Source organism: Geotrypetes seraphini, chromosome 7 (assembly GCF_902459505.1).
Source record: "Geotrypetes seraphini chromosome 7, aGeoSer1.1, whole genome shotgun sequence".
Classification (NCBI taxonomy): Eukaryota; Metazoa; Chordata; class Amphibia; order Gymnophiona; family Dermophiidae; genus Geotrypetes; species Geotrypetes seraphini.
In genome coordinates, this window is record NC_047090.1 from 67,141,809 (window position 1) to 67,162,756 (window position 20,948).

The 20,948-nt window shown below is 44.8% G+C and overlaps 1 protein-coding gene across 2 annotated transcripts in view; it reads left to right on the forward strand.

Annotated features, from left to right (window-relative positions):
• The window catches only part of PKP2 (plakophilin 2), a 222,113-nt gene that overhangs the window by 154,505 nt on the left and 46,660 nt on the right, over nt 1-20,948 (forward strand). The gene's annotated exons all lie outside the window — the stretch shown is intronic.

The following is a 20,948-nucleotide window of genomic DNA, read 5'->3' on the forward strand; positions in this document are numbered from 1 at the left end:
ATGTCCTCAAAAGGGACATCCGGACATCTGGTAACCCTACATGCTCCATCTGGAGAATCGTTGGGGGTTCTGCAGGGGGGGGGGGTTACCTTCCAAGCAAGTCCTTGCTCAAGAACCAGAGGTCCAGTCAGAATGGGACTGGGAAGACTGGGGATCAGAGTCTATGCCTTTGCTATCTCACAGTGATTCCTCAGTTATAGAGGAACCAGGATCTCAGGCTGGGGCTATTAGTTAGGAGTCTATTGCGACCCTGGACCTGGGAGATGAACTGACAGTGCATCACCTCTTTAAGCCAGAAGCTTTATTGCAAATCATTACTAAGGTGCCGAAGGAATTGAAACTAGAGCCACTGCAGACCTCTGCTGCTCCATGCTAAGGCTCAGATCACATTTTTCCCATACACACATAGAACGCGCTTCCGGAGGTTGTGATAGGCCAGAGCACACTACAGGGTTTCAAGGAAGGTTTAGATAGTTTCCTAAAGGATGAGGGGATTGAGGGTTACAGATAGATGTAGAGGTAGGTTACAGAAATGGTCAGGAACCACTTCACAGGTGGGCCGCCGCGGGAGCAGACCGCTGGGCACGATGGACCTCTGGTCTGACCCAGTGGTGGCAACTTCTTATGTTTTTGTGTTCTTATTACAATTATGCTCATGGAGCAGTGGGACGTCTTGGAGGTTCCTTGCGGGTAGCCAAGACCATGGCAAAGTTATACCCCCATGGATCTGGATTTTCAGCAGCTATTTGTACCACCTAAGGTGGATTCATTGGTAGCTCAAGTTGCCAAGTGTGCTTCCCTGCCCAATGAATGGGGAGTGATTTTCAAGGATATGCAGGATCGCAGGATAGATTTGGTCCTCAAAAGGCAGTTTGAGGCCTTGGTGTTGGGACTAAAATTAGCAATAGCGGCATCTTATATTGCACGTGCATGTCATAATATAGTGTCAACCCATCCAGGATTGGTAATGTTGGTTGCTCCAGATTGGCCGTGTCAGTCGTGGTACATGGATCAGGTCAGACTGCAGAGAGACAATTGTCTCAAACTGCCGCTTCATCCGGCTCTTTTCTCACAGGGTCCAATTGCTCTAGAGAATCTGGAACACTTTGGGCTTATGGTATGGCTTTTGAGTGTGCGAAATTGCTACTCAGAGCTGATCATAGCTACTTTCTTTTGGTCTAAGAAACAAGTAACTGTTGCTGCTTATGCAAAAGCTTGTAAGATGTTTCAGAGCTGATGTGCTAACTGGAATGTGGAGCCCTTTTGGGCCCCCTTATCCATGGTGTTCGCATTCCTCCAGAATGATCTAGAAAAGGACCTGGCAGTCGGCTCTCTTAAAGTGCAAGTAGTAGGCCTTTCTTGTTTTAGAGCACATGGAGAAAATGTCCTTGGCATTGCATCTGGACATCTCCAGATTTCTGAAGGGAGCAAAGTGGCTGCATTCTCTGGTTCATCAACCGTTTCCGAAATAGAACCTCAATATTGTGTTGCAGGCCCTCAGTGGAATTCCACATGAGCCTTTGCAGGGAACATCACTTATGGATCTTTCAGTTAAGATGGTGTTCCTGGTTACTATTGCTTTAGCAAGAAGATTGTCAAAACTGCAGGTTTCATCCTGCAAAGAGTCTTTCCTCAGATTTACAGAAGCTGGGTTGCCACTTTTCATAGTACCTTGTTTTCTGCTGAAAGTGGTTTTGACTTTCCATGTAAATCAGGAAGCTTGATTGCCTGCATTTCAGTTCACGGGTGCAAAGGAAAAGGATAAGATTATGAAGTGACTGGATATTAGGAGAGTAAGTCTTCATTATCTCGAGGTGACAAATGAGTTTCAGCTCACAGATTATCTTTTTGTCCTTACAAATACCAGCTTCTAAGGCTTCCATTTCACAATGGATTTGTATGACGATTTCTTCAGTATATATCGGGTATGGGAAACCTTCCCCAATTTTTATGAGGGCACATTCTACTAGGAGTGTGGCCTCTTCATGGACAGAGTCTCGGGCGGTGTCACGGGTGGTTATGTAACCCACCTTCCATGCTGTCACAGAGTTTTTACAAGGTGGATGTGATGAACTGGCTGGATGCTGCTTTTGAGTCCTCAGTCCTAGCAGCTGGCTCATCATTTCCTGTCAAAGAGTGAGAAGATATTTCATTACAAACTACAAAGAGGGAGAGTGTGAGATCTCCATAACTGTTAGTGCAGGCTGCACTCAGGTAGGTGGCTAGTTTGTTCCATCTTGTTTTATATCAAGTTTTTATTGGAATTAGTATGTTTTGTTTCACTAATTGTTACAGAGTAGAACAGTGTTCATATTATTGGGACGGTTCTCCATACCCCTCCTTCTCATTTCTTTTTCTAGTGATTGGCGATTGCTTTGGTATGTAGACTGAAGAGTTACAGCATAGCCCACTGGGGAAGGAGGCGGAGTCGAAAAAAGATAGGGAATGCCTTTCAGCAATCTCACAATTAAAGAGGGACATAACCCAAACATTTAAGAGTATTGTACCTAATCTTCCCTTATTGTTTTTTCCATATTGTATCAATGGTTACTAGAACTTGAGATTTTAGGAAATATGACCAGAGAGCTTACTAAATAGAAGGATGGTATAATTAACTTCCAACACAGGATTGGAAATTAAATTCACAAGGTTGGTGAATGCCTCATGCCTTTGTTGACCCAATCAGATCTGAAAAATATGAATAGCATTGTCAGCTGGATTCTGTATATGGTGCCGCAATTGGCAGCTACCTAAAAAGTGGCTGCTAATCGCTTGTCAATCATGCGCCTCCGGGCAAGATAGGCACCGAAAATATAGGCCAGGGTTTCCCGGGCCTACATTTCCAGTGCTTATGCCGTGAATCACACCTATGTAGACGTTTTCTGGTGCCCTTTATTTAGCCGCTGGTAGGCGCTTGAACATTGAGATTTTTCGCCATTTCTAATGGCGTTTGTCAATTAACTTAGGCACCAGTAGGGCAGCTATCGATGCTTAAGTTTCGTGCCGGTTATAGAATTTCCCCGTGTGTCCTTTTTCTATTTGAAAGTTTTCATGAAGTGTGCTGACAAATAGTTTGGCATCATGCTATTGTTAATGACTACAGAGCACATCAGAATACTTTTTGTATGAAAAGTACTTTGTAAGTGCAAAGTCCAGCAGCACCCTAAGCATATTCCACACCCAGGCAATAAAAATAATACATTTATAGAAGTGTCTAAAATATATGCAATCTTATTATACTTTCCATGGAAGTTGACATCAGCCTTTTATCCCAGGACAAGCAGGCAGCATATTCTTAACACATGGGTGACGTCGCCGACGGAGCCCCGGTACGGACCTTTTTAACTAGAAAGTTCTAGTTGGCCGCACCGCGCATGCGCGAGTGCCTTCCCGCCCGACGGAGAGCGTTGTCCCCAGTTTCTTCATTTCCACGGAGCGAAGAAGACGCATGTGTTTTCAACGGCCGTTGAAACACTAATTTTTGCCTTTCCGCTCGCGTATTTTCTAAATTTTTTCCTTTTTTATTATCGGATTCCCTTTCCTTTTGTTTTCAAAAAAAAAAAAAAAACTCGTCAAGTTTTCTTTATTTTTTCAGGCCGGCCCCGGCGGGGCCTGTTGCCATCATACAAGCCTCCGGATTCGATTTTGCAGAGGCCGTGTTTCCCTTCATGCCCCCTCAACCGGGCTTTAAGAAGTGCCAGCGGTGTGCACGCCCGATCTCCCTCACTGACCCACACAATTGGTGCCTCCAGTGCTTGGGTCCAGAGCACTAGTTAGGAGTTTATTGCGACCCTGGACCTGGGAGATGAACTGACAGTGCATCACCTCTTTAAGCCAGAAGCTTTATTGCAAATCATTACTAAGGTGCCGAAGGAATTGAAACTAGAGCCACTGCAGACCTCTGCTGCTCCATGCTAATGCTCAGATCACATTTTTCCCATACACACATAAAACGCGCTTCCGGAGGTTGTGATAGGCCAGAGCACACTACAGGGTTTCAAGGAAGGTTTAGATAGTTTCCTAAAGGATGAGGGGATTGAGGGTTACAGATAGATGTAGAGGTAGGTTACAGAAATGGTCAGGAACCACTTCACAGGTGGGCCGCCGCGGGAGCAGACCGCTGGGCACGATGGACCTCTGGTCTGACCCAGTGGTGGCAACTTCTTATGTTTTTGTGTTCTTATTACAATTATGCTCATGGAGCAGTGGGACGTCTTGGAGGTTCCTTGCGGGTAGCCAAGACCATGGCAAAGTTATACCCCCATGGATCTGGATTTTCAGCAGCTATTTGTACCACCTAAGGTGGATTCATTGGTAGCTCAAGTTGCCAAGTGTGCTTCCCTGCCCAATGAATGGGGAGTGATTTTCAAGGATATGCAGGATCGCAGGATAGATTTGGTCCTCAAAAGGCAGTTTGAGGCCTTGGTGTTGGGACTAAAATTAGCAATAGCGGCATCTTATATTGCACGTGCATGTCATAATATAGTGTCAACCCATCCAGGATTGGTAATGTTGGTTGCTCCAGATTGGCCGTGTCAGTCGTGGTACATGGATCAGGTCAGACTGCAGAGAGACAATTGTCTCAAACTGCCGCTTCATCCGGCTCTTTTCTCACAGGGTCCAATTGCTCTAGAGAATCTGGAACACTTTGGGCTTATGGTATGGCTTTTGAGTGTGCGAAATTGCTACTCAGAGCTGATCATAGCTACTTTCTTTTGGTCTAAGAAACAAGTAACTGTTGCTGCTTATGCAAAAGCTTGTAAGATGTTTCAGAGCTGATGTGCTAACTGGAATGTGGAGCCCTTTTGGGCCCCCTTATCCATGGTGTTCGCATTCCTCCAGAATGATCTAGAAAAGGACCTGGCAGTCGGCTCTCTTAAAGTGCAAGTAGTAGGCCTTTCTTGTTTTAGAGCACATGGAGAAAATGTCCTTGGCATTGCATCTGGACATCTCCAGATTTCTGAAGGGAGCAAAGTGGCTGCATTCTCTGGTTCATCAACCGTTTCCGAAATAGAACCTCAATATTGTGTTGCAGGCCCTCAGTGGAATTCCACATGAGCCTTTGCAGGGAACATCACTTATGGATCTTTCAGTTAAGATGGTGTTCCTGGTTACTATTGCTTTAGCAAGAAGATTGTCAAAACTGCAGGTTTCATCCTGCAAAGAGTCTTTCCTCAGATTTACAGAAGCTGGGTTGCCACTTTTCATAGTACCTTGTTTTCTGCTGAAAGTGGTTTTGACTTTCCATGTAAATCAGGAAGCTTGATTGCCTGCATTTCAGTTCACGGGTGCAAAGGAAAAGGATAAGATTATGAAGTGACTGGATATTAGGAGAGTAAGTCTTCATTATCTCGAGGTGACAAATGAGTTTCAGCTCACAGATTATCTTTTTGTCCTTACAAATACCAGCTTCTAAGGCTTCCATTTCACAATGGATTTGTATGACGATTTCTTCAGTATATATCGGGTATGGGAAACCTTCCCCAATTTTTATGAGGGCACATTCTACTAGGAGTGTGGCCTCTTCATGGACAGAGTCTCGGGCGGTGTCACGGGTGGTTATGTAACCCACCTTCCATGCTGTCACAGAGTTTTTACAAGGTGGATGTGATGAACTGGCTGGATGCTGCTTTTGAGTCCTCAGTCCTAGCAGCTGGCTCATCATTTCCTGTCAAAGAGTGAGAAGATATTTCATTACAAACTACAAAGAGGGAGAGTGTGAGATCTCCATAACTGTTAGTGCAGGCTGCACTCAGGTAGGTGGCTAGTTTGTTCCATCTTGTTTTATATCAAGTTTTTATTGGAATTAGTATGTTTTGTTTCACTAATTGTTACAGAGTAGAACAGTGTTCATATTATTGGGACGGTTCTCCATACCCCTCCTTCTCATTTCTTTTTCTAGTGATTGGCGATTGCTTTGGTATGTAGACTGAAGAGTTACAGCATAGCCCACTGGGGAAGGAGGCGGAGTCGAAAAAAGATAGGGAATGCCTTTCAGCAATCTCACAATTAAAGAGGGACATAACCCAAACATTTAAGAGTATTGTACCTAATCTTCCCTTATTGTTTTTTCCATATTGTATCAATGGTTACTAGAACTTGAGATTTTAGGAAATATGACCAGAGAGCTTACTAAATAGAAGGATGGTATAATTAACTTCCAACACAGGATTGGAAATTAAATTCACAAGGTTGGTGAATGCCTCATGCCTTTGTTGACCCAATCAGATCTGAAAAATATGAATAGCATTGTCAGCTGGATTCTGTATATGGTGCCGCAATTGGCAGCTACCTAAAAAGTGGCTGCTAATCGCTTGTCAATCATGCGCCTCCGGGCAAGATAGGCACCGAAAATATAGGCCAGGGTTTCCCGGGCCTACATTTCCAGTGCTTATGCCGTGAATCACACCTATGTAGACGTTTTCTGGTGCCCTTTATTTAGCCGCTGGTAGGCGCTTGAACATTGAGATTTTTCGCCATTTCTAATGGCGTTTGTCAATTAACTTAGGCACCAGTAGGGCAGCTATCGATGCTTAAGTTTCGTGCCGGTTATAGAATTTCCCCGTGTGTCCTTTTTCTATTTGAAAGTTTTCATGAAGTGTGCTGACAAATAGTTTGGCATCATGCTATTGTTAATGACTACAGAGCACATCAGAATACTTTTTGTATGAAAAGTACTTTGTAAGTGCAAAGTCCAGCAGCACCCTAAGCATATTCCACACCCAGGCAATAAAAATAATACATTTATAGAAGTGTCTAAAATATATGCAATCTTATTATACTTTCCATGGAAGTTGACATCAGCCTTTTATCCCAGGACAAGCAGGCAGCATATTCTTAACACATGGGTGACGTCGCCGACGGAGCCCCGGTACGGACCTTTTTAACTAGAAAGTTCTAGTTGGCCGCACCGCGCATGCGCGAGTGCCTTCCCGCCCGACGGAGAGCGTTGTCCCCAGTTTCTTCATTTCCACGGAGCGAAGAAGACGCATGTGTTTTCAACGGCCGTTGAAACACTAATTTTTGCCTTTCCGCTCGCGTATTTTCTAAATTTTTTCCTTTTTTATTATCGGATTCCCTTTCCTTTTGTTTTCAAAAAAAAAAAAAAACTCGTCAAGTTTTCTTTATTTTTTCAGGCCGGCCCCGGCGGGGCCTGTTGCCATCATACAAGCCTCCGGATTCGATTTTGCAGAGGCCGTGTTTCCCTTCATGCCCCCTCAACCGGGCTTTAAGAAGTGCCAGCGGTGTGCACGCCCGATCTCCCTCACTGACCCACACAATTGGTGCCTCCAGTGCTTGGGTCCAGAGCACTAGTTAGGAGTTTATTGCGACCCTGGACCTGGGAGATGAACTGACAGTGCATCACCTCTTTAAGCCAGAAGCTTTATTGCAAATCATTACTAAGGTGCCGAAGGAATTGAAACTAGAGCCACTGCAGACCTCTGCTGCTCCATGCTAATGCTCAGATCACATTTTTCCCATACACACATAAAACGCGCTTCCGGAGGTTGTGATAGGCCAGAGCACACTACAGGGTTTCAAGGAAGGTTTAGATAGTTTCCTAAAGGATGAGGGGATTGAGGGTTACAGATAGATGTAGAGGTAGGTTACAGAAATGGTCAGGAACCACTTCACAGGTGGGCCGCCGCGGGAGCAGACCGCTGGGCACGATGGACCTCTGGTCTGACCCAGTGGTGGCAACTTCTTATGTTTTTGTGTTCTTATTACAATTATGCTCATGGAGCAGTGGGACGTCTTGGAGGTTCCTTGCGGGTAGCCAAGACCATGGCAAAGTTATACCCCCATGGATCTGGATTTTCAGCAGCTATTTGTACCACCTAAGGTGGATTCATTGGTAGCTCAAGTTGCCAAGTGTGCTTCCCTGCCCAATGAATGGGGAGTGATTTTCAAGGATATGCAGGATCGCAGGATAGATTTGGTCCTCAAAAGGCAGTTTGAGGCCTTGGTGTTGGGACTAAAATTAGCAATAGCGGCATCTTATATTGCACGTGCATGTCATAATATAGTGTCAACCCATCCAGGATTGGTAATGTTGGTTGCTCCAGATTGGCCGTGTCAGTCGTGGTACATGGATCAGGTCAGACTGCAGAGAGACAATTGTCTCAAACTGCCGCTTCATCCGGCTCTTTTCTCACAGGGTCCAATTGCTCTAGAGAATCTGGAACACTTTGGGCTTATGGTATGGCTTTTGAGTGTGCGAAATTGCTACTCAGAGCTGATCATAGCTACTTTCTTTTGGTCTAAGAAACAAGTAACTGTTGCTGCTTATGCAAAAGCTTGTAAGATGTTTCAGAGCTGATGTGCTAACTGGAATGTGGAGCCCTTTTGGGCCCCCTTATCCATGGTGTTCGCATTCCTCCAGAATGATCTAGAAAAGGATCTGGCAGTCGGCTCTCTTAAAGTGCAAGTAGTAGGCCTTTCTTGTTTTAGAGCACATGGAGAAAATGTCCTTGGCATTGCATCTGGACATCTCCAGATTTCTGAAGGGAGCAAAGTGGCTGCATTCTCTGGTTCATCAACCGTTTCCGAAATAGAACCTCAATATTGTGTTGCAGGCCCTCAGTGGAATTCCACATGAGCCTTTGCAGGGAACATCACTTATGGATCTTTCAGTTAAGATGGTGTTCCTGGTTACTATTGCTTTAGCAAGAAGATTGTCAAAACTGCAGGTTTCATCCTGCAAAGAGTCTTTCCTCAGATTTACAGAAGCTGGGTTGCCACTTTTCATAGTACCTTGTTTTCTGCTGAAAGTGGTTTTGACTTTCCATGTAAATCAGGAAGCTTGATTGCCTGCATTTCAGTTCACGGGTGCAAAGGAAAAGGATAAGATTATGAAGTGACTGGATATTAGGAGAGTAAGTCTTCATTATCTCGAGGTGACAAATGAGTTTCAGCTCACAGATTATCTTTTTGTCCTTACAAATACCAGCTTCTAAGGCTTCCATTTCACAATGGATTTGTATGACGATTTCTTCAGTATATATCGGGTATGGGAAACCTTCCCCAATTTTTATGAGGGCACATTCTACTAGGAGTGTGGCCTCTTCATGGACAGAGTCTCGGGCGGTGTCACAGGTGGTTATGTAACCCACCTTCCATGCTGTCACAGAGTTTTTACAGGGTGGATGTGATGAACTGGCTGGATGCTGCTTTTGAGTCCTCAGTCCTAGCAGCTGGCTCATCATTTCCTGTCAAAGAGTGAGAAGATATTTCATTACAAACTACAAAGAGGGAGAGTGTGAGATCTCCATAACTGTTAGTGCAGGCTGCACTCAGGTAGGTGGCTAGTTTGTTCCATCTTGTTTTATATCAAGTTTTTATTGGAATTAGTATGTTTTGTTTCACTAATTGTTACAGAGTAGAACAGTGTTCATATTATTGGGACGGTTCTCCATACCCCTCCTTCTCATTTCTTTTTCTAGTGATTGGCGATTGCTTTGGTATGTAGACTGAAGAGTTACAGCATAGCCCACTGGGGAAGGAGGCGGAGTCGAAAAAAGATAGGGAATGCCTTTCAGCAATCTCACAATTAAAGAGGGACATAACCCAAACATTTAAGAGTATTATACCTAATCTTCCCTTATTGTTTTTTCCATATTGTATCAATGGTTACTAGAACTTGAGATTTTAGGAAATATGACCAGAGAGCTTACTAAATAGAAGGATGGTATAATTAACTTCCAACACAGGATTGGAAATTAAATTCACAAGGTTGGTGAATGCCTCATGCCTTTGTTGACCCAATCAGATCTGAAAAATATGAATAGCATTGTCAGCTGGATTCTGTATATGGTGCCGCAATTGGCAGCTACCTAAAAAGTGGCTGCTAATCGCTTGTCAATCATGCGCCTCCGGGCAAGATAGGCACCGAAAATATAGGCCAGGGTTTTCCGGGCCTACATTTCCAGTGCTTATCTATGCCGTGAATCACACCTATGTAGACGTTTTCTGGTGCCCTTTATTTAGCCGCTGGTAGGCGCTTGAACATTGAGGTTTTTCGCCATTTCTAATGGCGTTTGTCAATTAACTTAGGCACCAGTAGGGCAGCTATCGATGCTTAAGTTTCGGTGCCGGTTATAGAATTTCCCCGTGTGTCCTTTTTCTATTTGAAAGTTTTCATGAAGTGTGCTGACAAATAGTTTGGCATCATGCTATTGTTAATGACTACAGAGCACATCAGAATACTTTTTGTATGAAAAGTACTTTGTAAGTGCAAAGTCCAGCAGCACCCTAAGCATATTCCACACCCAGGCAATAAAAATAATACATTTATAGAAGTGTCTAAAATATATGCAATCTTATTATACTTTCCATGGAAGTTGACATCAGCATAAAAGCCTTTTATCCCAGGACAAGCAGGCAGCATATTCTTAACGCATGGGTGACGTCACCGACGGAGCCCCGGTACGGACCTTTTTAACTAGAAAGTTCTAGTTGGCCGCACCGCGCATGCGCGAGTGCCTTCCCGCCCGACGGAGAGCGTTGTCCCCAGTTTCTTCATTTCCACGGAGCGAAGAAGACGCATGTGTTTTCAACGGCCGTTGAAACACTAATTTTTGCCTTTCCGCTCGCGTATTTTCTAAATTTTTTCCTTTTTTATTATCGGATTCCCTTTCCTTTTGTTTTCAAAAAAAAAAAAAAACTCATCGAGTTTTCTTTATTTTTTCAGGCCGGCCCCGGCGGGGCCTGTTGCCATCATACAAGCCTCCGGATTCGATTTTGCGGAGGCCGTGTTTCCCTTCATGCCCCCTCAACCGGGCTTTAAGAAGTGCCAGCGGTGTGCACGCCCGATCTCCCTCACCGACCCACACAATTGGTGCCTCCAGTGCTTGGGTCCAGAGCACTAGTTAGGAGTTTATTGCGACCCTGGACCTGGGAGATGAACTGACAGTGCATCACCTCTTTAAGCCAGAAGCTTTATTGCAAATCATTACTAAGGTGCCGAAGGAATTGAAACTAGAGCCACTGCAGACCTCTGCTGCTCCATGCTAAGGCTCAGATCAAATTTTTCCCATACACACATAAAACGCGCTTCCGGAGGTTGTGATAGGCCAGAGCACACTACAGGGTTTCAAGGAAGGTTTAGATAGTTTCCTAAAGGATGAGGGGATTGAGGGTTACAGATAGATGTAGAGGTAGGTTACAGAAATGGTCAGGAACCACTTCACAGGTGGGCCGCCGCGGGAGCAGACCGCTGGGCGCGATGGACCTCTGGTCTGACCCAGTGGTGGCAACTTCTTATGTTTTTGTGTTCTTATTACAATTATGCTCATGGAGCAGTGGGACGTCTTGGAGGTTCCTTGCGGGTAGCCAAGACCATGGCAAAGTTATACCCCCATGGATCTGGATTTTCAGCAGCTATTTGTACCACCTAAGGTGGATTCATTGGTAGCTCAAGTTGCCAAGTGTGCTTCTCTGCCCAATGAATGGGGAGTGATTTTCAAGGATATGCAGGATCGCAGGATAGATTTGGTCCTCAAAAGGCAGTTTGAGGCCTTGGTGTTGGGACTAAAATTAGCAATAGCGGCATCTTATATTGCACGTGCATGTCATAATATAGTGTCAACCCATCCAGGATTGGTAATGTTGGTTGCTCCAGATTGGCCGTGTCAGTCGTGGTACATGGATCAGGTCAGACTGCAGAGAGACAATTGTCTCAAACTGCCGCTTCATCCGGCTCTTTTCTCACAGGGTCCAATTGCTCTAGAGAATCTGGAACACTTTGGGCTTATGGTATGGCTTTTGAGTGTGCGAAATTGCTACTCAGAGCTGGTCATAGCTACTTTCTTTTGGTCTAAGAAACAAGTAACTGTTGCTGCTTATGCAAAAGCTTGTAAGGTGTTTCAGAGCTGATCCGTCACCCATGCGTTAAGAATATCTGCCTGCTGTCCCTGGATAACACCTGTTACGGTAAGTAACTGTGCTAAATGTGCACTAGCTTTGCCAAGGGAAATTGGCCACAGTCCATTCATTTACAAAAGTCGTTAAAGATATTGTGTCTCAGTTCATCTGATTGAAGGCCATAAAATGGCATTGGAAGGAAAAAATGTTTAGAATAAAATCAGTTATAAAATGTTATTATTTGGGGGGGGGGGATGGATTCAAAACTGGGTAGAGGCTTCACAAGAGACCAAATAGTACTGAATCATGCAGTAGTAAGACCTCACCAAGCATTTGAATCTGTCCAGACATAAGCAGTGGAATTCATTATCTGGCTGCTTATATGATTTGTAATCCTGGTGTCATTTTCTTTCTCTTAAGATGTTGAAATATAAGTCAAAAACTTTTTTGATAAAGAAAAGTAATATCCTTTCAAAGATTCGTTAAAATAAAAAAAAGACAAAAATACCACAATTTACAAACAGAATTTGAATAGAGATCACACTAGTAGGGGGAGAGGTCCCCCCCCCCAAAAAAAAAGGTCTGAAACAAGCAGAAATACGAACAGTAAAAGGAAGGGAAAGATGCTCTTAACACTATTGCACATTTCTCACACCATTTTAAAATCTGAATTCTGGTCCCAACCTTGACCAAAGTCCCTACCCACAGCACCACAAAGGAAACACTTTTTTTATCCAGCAATATTTGCAGCTGATTAGGTTCCTTCTCTGGCCTCTGTAAGGAACTCTTATTTTAGTGTGTCATCATTGCAAACATGTTAAAATGTTATATGGTAATTTGCCATTTCCTGTACTAAATATGCATTTATTTTTGAAAAATATTTATGGAAGGGGATGTACCATGGGTGAAAAATGAATGTGGAATGAAAGATTAGGTTTGTTTGCTAATCTTATTTCTTGTAAATCTGCACTCATGTGGGAAGCCTCATTTATATAATTTTTTCAGGCTCTCCCCTCTTGCCTCTGATCTCTGGTCTCCAGTTCGTGCAAATGCAGATGTGATACCTATAGAGGATATAGACAAAAGGGAGGGGTATGGGAAAACTCCCTGACAAACAAGTCTAATCTGCTCATAATATTAAAATTTTATAACAATTGAAACAGGTTAGCAAAAGTAAACATCTGACAAGAACTGGGGCGACACAGTTAGGGATCCCTGAGGCAAAGTGCATAACATGTTCAGATGGTACTTTTAGAAAGGCTGGTCAAGAAACCAGAAGTTCAGCTTACCAATACTTATTGAGGCAGACAATTAGAAAATCAGCAACTCCCAGGGCAGGTTCCAGGAATAGAATGTGGATTTACAAGAAAGAAGATCAGCAAAGGTAAGAACCTAATCTTTCATTCTTGTACAATCCCATTCTATTTCTGGGCAATTGAGACATAACAGAGCAGTCCCGTTGAGTCAGGATGGGACTGATGAGCCTGCTGCCAAAACAGAGGAACCACATTTTGCTTGGCTGCCACATCAATCCTGTAAAACTTCATGAAAGTATGCAAGGAGGACCAGGTAGTGGCTCTTCAAATCTCCTCAAGAGAAATCACTGAGGACTCTGCCCAGGAGGAGAAAACAACTCTAATATAATAAGCCCTCACAGAAAGATGGGGCTTCTTTCTGGCAGCAATATAGGCAGAAGAAATAGCTATACAGAGCCGGAGAACTAGATTGAGATTCCAAGTCTGACAGGTTAGCCGCAGCAGGGGCCAAAGCCTCAATATACCTCTAAGAAACCTGACAACATCTAGATAAGCAATCAAAGAGCCTCTCAGAGGCTTAGGTCCAAGACAGGAAAGATCGGCAATCTGAACCCTCAGAGAGCCAACGGCCAAACTCTTTTCCAGCCCATCCTGAAGGAACATTAGAATCGGGGGGGTATTGAAGGCAAGGATGGATTCTCATTCCTCTGGACATACCAAGATTGATAACATCTCCAAGCCTTAGCATAGGCTGCCACAGTTGACTTCTTACTGCATAAGGGAATAGCTATCACACATGAAAGAGTAGCCTCTGTTGACTAAGATTGTGCTCTCAAGAGCCAGTCCACAAGACCAAATCGGTCCAGATCCTGGAGCGCAGTCAGGCCTTGCATAAAGAGATGAAGATGATGGGGAAGCCAGATCCAGCTGTAAGCAAACTAGGTCAGCATACCACGGCCGTCTCGGCCAGTCGGGTGAAATGAGAATCACCCACAACTCGTGTCAGGTCCTTATGAATGTAATGTACATGTTGAACTTTTAATAAATATCACTTGGTTGCATTAATACTGCCACAATAAGTATATTTTGTTGGGACATCTCGGCTCCTTTTTCTCGCTACTAAAGGTTTCTTCATTCCTATAGTGGCAACCCAAAGGGATTCAAGTTTCACTACTGGAGATTTGGCTTGATTGACATATCAGTGTGTCAAGAGTTCCTCCGCAGCTTGATGTTAGCAACACCATCTGCAGACCAATCTTCCAGCCCCAGAGCTCTCACCCCACTCATCAAGACAATCTCCTAAGTGGACGATCTCACCAGGGGCATCCAGCAATGTTTTCATATACCACAGACACCAACACAGCAATGCCTTAGGAACATCCCTTCCAAAATACTTTAGAGGCCAGACTGTGGCATTGCCTGTGTCTGGGTGCCATTCTGATATGATGACACCTCCTGACCTGAGGAGAAGGGGAGTTCTGTCACCTGACTGAGGCCTCAGCCTCAATAAGAGCAATCATGCCTCTGTTGCACCTTGCATCAGTACCCTTGTAGCTCTGTGAAACTTACCCAGTCTTCCTGGAAGCATGATGTAGTCACACCACTTAGTGATGTATAAATGCACTGTACTGTAAGTCCCAATAGTATAGGTGTGAGAGTAAATGTGATGCTGACATAAAGAGTGTGTGGGGAAACATGTAAGTATAGTGAGGGGCTGATGTAGAAAGTTACTGTAGGCCTAACCACATGGTTACGGCAGGTTGAACACGGGTTCCATCTGCTGAGCAATGTAGAGAGGGATTGAACATGGGTGTTTACTTGTGTGAAATACATTGCCACACATTGCACTAAAATGCTAATGTGGCCATTGAGTATTCTACAGTAATGCATACCTAACGTGACCATTTATTTTTTTCATCAAAACGGGCCATCTATTAATATTCAGCCCCACCCCCAATCCCGCCCTAGCCCCACCCCCAATTTCTTCCATTCATTTTTCATGTACACACTATCTTATTAATTCATAATGGTAAACATAAAATTTTTAAAAAACACAAAGCACACTGTACGCAGAGAAAATGTTAATTATCATTTACGAGTTTTGGTTTTTTTTCAAAGATGTCAAGGCAGATTACTTTAAAATATGCAGTGTCAGTAACTATAGAAAAATAGACAAATATAGTGCAAAATATAGACAGCAAATATAAATTCTCAAAACGGACACATTTTGATCACTAAATTAAAAATAAAATAATTTTTCCTACCTTTGGTGATTTCATGAGTCTCTGGTTGCACTTCCTTCTGACTGCATCCAATCTTTCTTTCGCATCCAACATTTCTTTCACAATCCAGCCCCATCCCCTTTGGGTCTAGGTCTCTCTCTCTTTTCCCTCTTTTCCTTCTGTTACCCTCACCAGATCCAGTGTCAGGTCTCATTTGTACCTTTGTTCCAGGTCTCTCTCTCTCTCTCCCTCCTCTGTTATGATCTTAAATCTCCCTGTTCTTCCCCAGGGTCTCTTCCCCTCTGTCTGAACCTCCCATAGTCCTGTATCTGCCTCCTGTCTTTCCCCTTTGGTCCAGGCCTTTCTCTCTCTAGTTTTTCTAATCTGCTTACAACGCCACCCCCCTTTCTCTGCCTCTTTCTCGCCTTCCTTCCTCCCTCCCAGCAGATTTTAGCATATCTCTCTTCTCCTTTTCTCCTCTCAGATCTGGTATCTGTCTCCTTCTTCTTTTCCTCCTCCCAGGTTTGGTATCCGTCTCCTCCCCTTCCCCCCTGCTCAGACATCTCTCTCTCTGCTCCCTTCCTCCTGTTATTCCCTGTTCTTCCTTCTCAATTTATTTTCTGCCTCTGTCTAAATTCTTTCTTACTATTCAGTCCTCAATTTCCCTCTTTCATTGTGTCTACCTATAGCTTGCCACCTCTTTCCCTCACCCCTTCCAGTATCTAACTCTATCCTCTTCCCTCAATCCAGCATATGCCCTTTTTTCTTTCTCCTCCCCACTTCCTTCCAGTGTCTGCTCCCCCTCTCCCTCCATTTCCATTCAGTCTGCCCCTCTCCCCCACACTTCCATTCAGCGTCTGTCCCTCCTTTCTTCCACACTTCCATTAAGTGTCTGTTCCCCTCTGTCTCACCCCTTCCATTCTTTGCCCTTTCCATCCAGTGTCCCTGCCCTCTCTCTCTTCCATATGTTATCTTCCCTCTTTCTATGCTTCTTCCATAAACTGTCTCCTTTGTATATGATTCATTTCAGCTTCACCCCCTCTCCATTTTTCTGTCTCCCTATGCTCTGGAATCTTTCTCTTCTCCTTTCCTTCCTTCCCACTCCACCCCATGGTCTGGCATCTCTATCTCTTCCCCTCCCCCATGCCCTGGCATCTCTTTCCCTCCATGCTCTGGCACCTCCTCTCCCTCTGGTCTGGCATTTGTTTCTTGTCTCTTCTCCCATGCCCTGACATATTTCTCCTCTCCTTCCAACTCCCTCCTCCCCCTCCATATCTGGCATCTTCTCTCCTTCCTTTCTCTCCCTCCCTCCTTCCTTCCTTTCCCATGGTCTGGCATCTGTCTCCTTCCCCCCCCCATGCCCTGGCATCTCTCCCTCCCCCTCCATAGTCTGGTATCTCCTTTCCTTTTCTTCCCTCCCATGAACTTGGCATCTCTTGTTCCTCTCCCTTTTCCTTCTCCCTCCTTCTTTGTCAGCATGCTCCCTATCTACCTATTACTCCAATGTCCAGAACCTCCTTTTTTTTCTTATTGCATCCACCCCGTGATTATCATCTCCCACCTGTCTTTCTACTCACATCATGTCTGGTTTTTTCCCTTCACCATACAACCTCCATATCCAGCATCTTCCTGTGTTCCTTTTTTTCTTCCTTATCTGATTTAGCAGCTTTCTTCCCTTTCCTGAGCCAGCCAACCCACCATCTTCCCACATCCCATTCCAGTACCTCCCCTCTTTCCCCAACTTAATAGGCCTGAATGGTATAGAAGTCCCTCAGTGTTCCAGTGCTGATGCGAGACTGAAGGCGATTCTTAGCTGCCATCAGCCCTGCCTCGGCTGTGCTGGTAATGCTAAACTGGACGGTAAAAGTAAAGAGAGACACTGCGGGACTTTTCCACTTGCCTGCATCGCTCTAAGTTCTGCCGCTCTCGATCCCGCCCCCCTCTGAAGTGACTTCCTGTTTTTGAGGGGCGGGATCGAGAGTGGAAGATCTTTGAGCGATGTAGGCAAGTGGAAAAGTCCCGCGGCGTTTCTCATTGCTTTTACCGTCCAGTTTATCATTACCGGCGCAGCTGATGGAAGCTAAGTGATCTGCCTGGATCGCGGGGCCCCCTTGCCATCCCCTAATGCCGGCCCTGAGAATAGGGAGGGTGATTCCGGACCTGGCGGGCCCCCCCCCTGACCATTTCGGCGCTGTAGGGAGGGAAGGAGGGAGGCAGGCTTTAGCGCAGGAGGGGAAGCGATCACCAGTCCCTTGTCCCCTCGCACAGCTTCGGGACGCTGTCCCTGCTAACGGGACATTTCAGCGTCCCGAAGCAGTGGGTCGGGACAATGGGACAGTCGGTCCCATAACGGGACGTATGGTCACCTTATGCATACCATACCTTATTTTTTCTTGTACCCCACAAATTTCAGGTAGGAATCATTGTGGCTTACATAAGATTTGTAAGATTACAAAGATATGGACATTGAGTCAGACAATATTGATACGTTGTTGAGTGCTGTAAATAATGGCTGATATGAAGGAATTTCTGTATTTATTGATTGTAATCAACCACAAAAATAGGGAGGAATGGAGGGAAGTACAGTCAAACCTCGGTTTGCGAGTAACGTGGTTTGCGAGTGTTTTGCAAGACAAGCAAAACACTCGAGAAAATTGTGCCTCGCAAACCGAGCATTGACTCGATTTGTGAGTCCCCTCAAGAACCGGCATCCCCCACCTGCCCAAACACAAGCCCTTACCCCAATCTGGCACGCAGCACCAACCCACAGGACATGACGGTGCCCGAAGATCCTGCCTCTTGCCTGGGCTGGGCCTTGAGCATCTGTGCATGCTTAAGGCCTTCTGGCTCCCTCTCTCTCCGCTTTGTTCTGGCTCCACCTTGTTCTGGCTCCTCTTTCACCTCTAGCCCCTTCCTGTTCTGCCTCCAACCCCACCCACAAAAAGCAGTCTCTTTTTTCCTGACCTCCAAGCCATGTCTGAAGGGCCTCCAGCATGCGCAGATGCATGTGACATCATCTGTGCATGCTTGTTGAAGGCCCTCCAGATGCGGCCAGAGCTCAGGGCTTTCCAAAACCCAGATAAACTGCCGGGTTTTGGAAAGTCCATCCAGGAACCCGGACAGTCCTCTAAAAATTAGACATGTCCGGGTTTTCTCGGATGTCTGATAACCATAAGCATACAAAACTTCATGGAGAGGATTTCATGTCAGGTTCTGAGATTTAACTGCCAGTGTTGTCTCCTATCGCAACTAGAAGAAAGCCCCAGCAAGGTCAAAGAAAGGAGGTAACAGACATGTGCAAATGTCTGAACAAAACTGAAAGTGAAAGCAAATATTGCCACCTGTTCTTCTACACTTAAATACGAGCCTGGCAAAAAATTCTGTGTGCGCGCAGTTTTTGTGAGGCTCCTCTTTAGGCACAAAAGAATAGGCACCAATGTATGCTGGCACTTTCTTTTTTTTTTTGACACAAGCGCAAGAAGCTGCACATACTACAGAACTTTGTATGCATGTGTCTAGCATGCTTTCTCCTCATTAGCTGTAAGTTTTCCGTGTATAAAATTTGCATGCTGTGAATTTTTTCCATGACGTGGTATTACGCTTGGGTAGAAGCCATGCACTCAGATATCCGTTAACAGCTCTAACACGAGCCTTTGTGCATCTGCTGCTCTGTTTTGTGACATCCATAAGGTAAGGATTACGAAAGCTTTTTTTTCAGCAGACAAGTGGTAATCATGATAGTCTTTTTAAAAAGTGATACAAAAAAAGCTGAGAAATAGAGTATCAAAAAATGTTCCAGATTACATTCCAGTGCAATCAGTAACAGGAAAGAAGGCTTCTGTGATTTTCCATTGGAGGAAAATAAAACAAATCTTGCACTTCTCCTTCTAAAGGAATTAATAGGAGCTATGTAGTCAAACGGGAGGCCATGTAGACTTTTTCCTTAGCTGGAGGTCACAAGTTTCTAAATCTCTGCATATCTAGGCTAGGATTAACTCTTTGGTGGTGGGGCCATAGCTCAGTAAAGGAGCAATAGGTAGACTCTTTCCATCAAATTCTATATGGTGCCTAAGGTTGTGCACGCCCATCAGCGCGTGTAGCCAATTTGCATGGATAACTTAATTAATTGGCACCAATAATTACCAATTAACACCTGTTGATTAATGTTAATTGGTAGGTACATTGCATAAAGTGTAAAGCGCCATGTCTAGTATGTGAATCTAAAAGGGGGCATGGCCAGGGGCAGACTGAGGACATTCCTAAGTTATGCACCAACCAATCGGTCAGTGGATAGCTTAGGCGCAAGCGTTTCGACCTGTCCTAAATAGGTGTGTCTAAAAGTTATGATACGCACCAGCACTAAGCGTGATATTAGTTATGCGTAACTTTTACAGAATCGTACTTAACGCTGTACTAGCTGGTCTCTATATGCCACATGCTTTTAATGTCTAATTTTCATTTCCTTTAGAGCAGTGTATCGCAAACTGTGTGCCATGGCGAGATTCCAGCTGTGCCGCAAAAGAGATGAATTGGTCACTGCCGACACCATCGCCAGTGCCTCTCTTCCTCCCAGCGATGGAGGGATTTCCATAACTCAGCAGTTTGGGTTTTGGAAGGCTCCCGAGCTCAGGGCTACATCTACAGGGCCTCTGAGCATGCGCAGACCTCGACGTGATGATGTCACACACACGCGTGTGATGTTACCTGTTGATGTCCACACATGCTCAAAGGCCCTGTAGATATGGCCCCGAGTTTAGTGTGCCCTGGCAGAAAACGTTTGTGAGACACTGATTTAAGAGGAACATTTGGAGCATTTCAAAACACACTGAATAGTGCCCGAATATCTGCAAAGCCCAGATGTTCACCTGGAGGTGAACTGAGCCCATAGTTTTAGATTTGTCTGAAGTGCAGAAGATGCTAAATATATGTGCATTTATTTCTTAACTCCCCATGTTTGTGCTGAATGCAAATCAGTTTTATCCCAGGACAAGCAGGCAGCACATGGGTGACGTCAACGAGGGAGCCCCGGTTCAGCACTTGAAAAGTGAATCGTAACTTTAAATTTAGAAACTTCGCGATCAGCCCACACCACGCATGCATGAGTGCCTTCCCCCCTCCCCACCCGACATAGTCACGTGGTCCCTTCAGTTTCTTAGTTTCCGCGGAGCTAAGAAGTAGCGTTCAACGTTTGTTGAAAATTTTTTCCTTTTTCGCTGCCTTCCCGCTTTTGCGGTTTGTGACTTTTTGTCACTTTTTTTTAAGGGAGAAAAGAAATAAGGACTTTTTTTTTTTCTTTTCTTTTGCCGTTACAGGTCTTCAGCCCGGCGGGGCCTTCTGAATTCCTCTCACCATTTAATTTGATTTTTCTATGGCGGTCTTTCCGTCCACGTACCGCCCGTGGTATTCAAAAAGTGCAGTTGCTGTGCTCGGGCTATCTCTGTCACTGACCCTCACCGCTAGTGTCTCCAGTGTCTGGGACCCGAGCACTGTCCTGAAACTTGTTCTCGCTGCTCTTCTCTCCAGAAGCACATCTTGAAGAACCGGTTGCTTCAGCAAAAATAACTTTTTGGCGCTGCAATGGAAGCGGAGCCGACGTCATCTCCGACAC